Source organism: Saccostrea cucullata, unplaced genomic scaffold (genome assembly GCF_032062105.1).
Source record: "Saccostrea cucullata isolate Sc308-1 unplaced genomic scaffold, CSIRO_AGI_Scuc_v1 ctg17493, whole genome shotgun sequence".
In the NCBI taxonomy this organism is placed as follows: domain Eukaryota; kingdom Metazoa; phylum Mollusca; class Bivalvia; order Ostreida; family Ostreidae; genus Saccostrea; species Saccostrea cuccullata.
The window spans coordinates 5718-9264 of record NW_026929910.1 but is presented as its reverse complement, the minus strand read 5'-3'; the positions used below and the strand labels follow the sequence as shown (position 1 = coordinate 9264).

At 33.9% G+C, this 3547-nt stretch overlaps 1 long non-coding RNA gene across 2 annotated transcripts; it reads right to left on the bottom strand.

The window, feature by feature from the left end:
* Positions 1-766: 766 nt before the first annotated feature.
* On the bottom strand, positions 767-3010 carry LOC134282453 (uncharacterized). Of its 2 annotated transcripts, none has more exons than XR_009995292.1 (5): positions 2935-3010; positions 2055-2169; positions 1677-1817; positions 1137-1222; positions 767-886 (listed from the first exon to the last, which is right to left on the bottom strand). It is a non-coding gene; the product is annotated as an uncharacterized LOC134282453 (long non-coding RNA). The 2 variants fall into 2 exon arrangements; XR_009995291.1 differs by having other exon boundaries at positions 2059-2169.
* Positions 3011-3547: the final 537 nt, after the last annotated feature.

The window sequence follows — 3547 nt, the reverse complement described above, 5'->3', positions numbered from 1 at the left end:
TCTTGAGAAGCAGATTTTTAAATATTTGTGCTTTATATTCCAAGGTAAAAATGTGATCGGCCATTTTGGCCCCACCCTACCCCCAGGGGTCATGATTTAAACAAATTTGAATCTACACTACCTTGGAATGAAGAAGAAGATTTTTAAAGAATTTTCTAATATTCCAATCTAAAATTTTGATTGGCCATTTTGGCCCCACCCTATCCCCGTGGGGTCATTATTTGAACAAACTTGAATCTATACTACCTGAGGATGCTTCCACATGACTTTCATCTTTCCTGGCCCAGTGGTTCTTGAGAAGAAGATTTTTTAAAAATGCCCTTATTATTTCTCCAATTCATGATTATCTCCCCTTGGAAAAGGTCGTGGCTCTTCATATAAAAAACTTGAATCCCCTTTACTCCAGGATACTATGTAGCAAGTTTGGTTGCAATTGGCCCATTGGTTCTTGAGAAGAAGATGAAAATGTGAAAAGTTAACGACAACAATGACGACGACAACAACGACAGACGACTGACAAATTTTGATCAGGGTTAGGGTCTGGTGCATCTGAAAAACAAGGAAATGTGATTGAAAACCTTAAAGACTTGTGTCACTTCTTTGACTTTCAAAGAAAAAAGACTGCTAAGGCTCCATCCAGCAGTCACATGTTTCCGGGAAGAACCAAGGCCATAAGAGAATCCATGCAGAGAAGATTTGCCTTGAACCTGAAGCGTTGATGCAGGACAGAGTACGAGAAATGCTACAAATACTACTCCGGCTACTTACCTTTGATGAAGCGTGCTCTCCCTGACTGCGGTTGGTTCCTTCATAAACTGCTACCAGGGACAGTGCAGGAAGTCCTGTCTTGAAGTTCTGTCAGCTCTATTCCTTTTCCTGTCATGGACTGAAAATCAATAAGTGGAAATCTTCAGTGTTGCCTAGTGACTTTGAATTAAACATGACACAAAAAGACAAATATTTGTTGAAAGACTGTATAAATTTGACTTTAGGACAAAGTAATCTTGATAGAATCAGATATCATACTTGTACACAAAAATCTGAAGCTGTAAATAGGGCATACTTAAAATCAAATCTGAAATGTATTACAAGTAGTAGGAAGTGTCATAGTAAATTACATAAAGTTGTGCACTCACTGAATAGGGGTCATGGAAACTTAACACTGGAACTTTGTGAATCTGTAGGGGCACCTGTTGTCAAAGGAAGTAGAGTGGTCCATCATCTAAAGCAACAACCAAATTGACATAATTACTATAAAATGAAACAAGAACTGTTAAACTATAAATTTGAAAAATTTTACAGATGTGAAAGATATCAGTTGTAATATGAACAATCTAAAGACACTTACAGTATAACATTAAATGATCCAAAATTAAAAAGGAAATTGTAAGACTGTGGAGGGGGGTGGAACATTGATGATATGTACATGCATTTGAAATGTATAAAATTTGTATTTGAAAATATATTTTGTGAACTATCTTACATGTAGTAATTTTTTTATGGTTCATTATGCATTGATTATTTTCAACTGTGTTAATGGGGAAAAAATGTGAATAATGTATTATTGTATATGTAAAATGTGACATTTTCTTATACGAGAGAGTCTGTACATGTAGAAATGTTATATTCTGTATTATTAAGCTCCTTAAAAGTAAAAAAAATCTTGTTTTTCTTACGTGTGTGATGAACACAACCAAGGTTACAGAGTTAATTGGCATAAATCTGGGTATACGGGTGTCGAAACCTTCCTTTGGTGACCAGACTGCTTGCCACATTGTTTAACCGCCATTATTGATCTTTTCAAGGTTAGACAACTCCTGAAATCAGAGAAATGCTAGTGTAAATGAGAGTTACCTGTCCCTCTTGAGGTCTCACACAAGAAAATAATTTCACAGTATATTACTATATAGCTTGAAGTAGATAATTTAATTTATGAGACTCTCAGCAGAAAATTCATGAAAGAGAAGATAGAGATGAATGCTAAAAAAAAATGTGAGATCCAAAAAAATATGCCTTATGTGTTTTTTATAAAAGAAAATGGACAGTAAACTTACCTACCCCGAAATGCACGTGTGATTCACATGTTGACAAACAGCCTACACAGCCATCCAGGAAGTTGCATCATGCGAACTTTAAAAAACGATTTTCTTTGAATTCCATGGAATAATTCTGCTGAAGAAATGATATTCCTAGTACACGAGTCCAGTTTTAATACTGTAGGTCTAAATAAAATTGCCAGAAATGAAAAAAGCAAAAAGAAATTGTCTCTATATATATGAAACTTCAATTGACTAAGTTCCTTTAGCTTGGCTATTTCCTTGCGTAAGACTATACTATACTCAAAGTTAAGAAGAATGCTAAGAAGCAATTTCCTTACAACTTGCATAAATTTATTAAAACATATAAATAGTTATAGAATGTAATTGTAAAAATCATTTGTATGTTCAGGAATAAATGTTAAAATATAAAATGTAACAATCACTGCACATCATTTCCTCACCAAAAAGGAAACATCAATAATGCTTATAATGAAACAAAACCAGCAGTCTTTGACACTTCATTATAAACATATTTTACTCTATTTAGTTTTATTAAGAATAATAGTACAGTAAAACTCGGTTATAACGAAGTCACTGGGACCTCTGAAAGTACTTAGCTATATCCGTAAATCGTTATATCCGTATAAGTAATTCGTTAAATGTACATATTTGGGGACCCAAGATAACTTCGTTATATCCGTGTTCGTAATATCCGTGTTTGTACTAAACGAGTTTTACTGTATATATAAAATGCTCCCCATTTAACTCCAAAACTATTGTCCAAAACAGATAGAAGCTTCCACTTAGATTGGAAAGACACATTGTTTTTTCTTCAAATTTAACCCTGTTTATAAACTTTTATAAACTTTTATCAACGGACATTTGTTGCACTCACTAATCCTTTCTCTGTCTCTTCCTTCCTATAGTATATCAGGTCCCCACCTCTTGTTCCTCCAAATTGTTGCAGCATTCTGTAGTTAAATAACAATTAACAAATGAATTAGAATGTGTTGCTGTGAAGAAACTACCCTTCTATGTTTACATGCATCTGTTATGACATAATTAAGGAAAGAATAATATACCCGTGCTTCAGATAAAACATACTTTTAATTCATTGAAGGGTATAATTAAGAAAACAGGTGTTATTAGTATCTGACCTGATAAGCAAACTTGTGCAAATGAAATGGGTTGTAAACGGGGATTTATAAACATTAATTACTTCTGTCCTTCCTACAACAAATGAAACCCACGTTTAACTTAATATCGGCGATAAATGAACTTCCTTTCAAGGACTTTGATACATTATACAACACACACATTTGATTAAAAAGCAGACACAACCCTGACAATCTGTAACAGTTGTGGAAACATGTTATCGTATCATTTTCAGTTGAAATGAATTCGCTCTAATTATTCACATTCTCGCACATTATTTGCCAAAGAAATCTGCAATCATGCATTGGATAGTGTCAGCAGATAGACCCTGACATAATTTTAGCCGATAATAT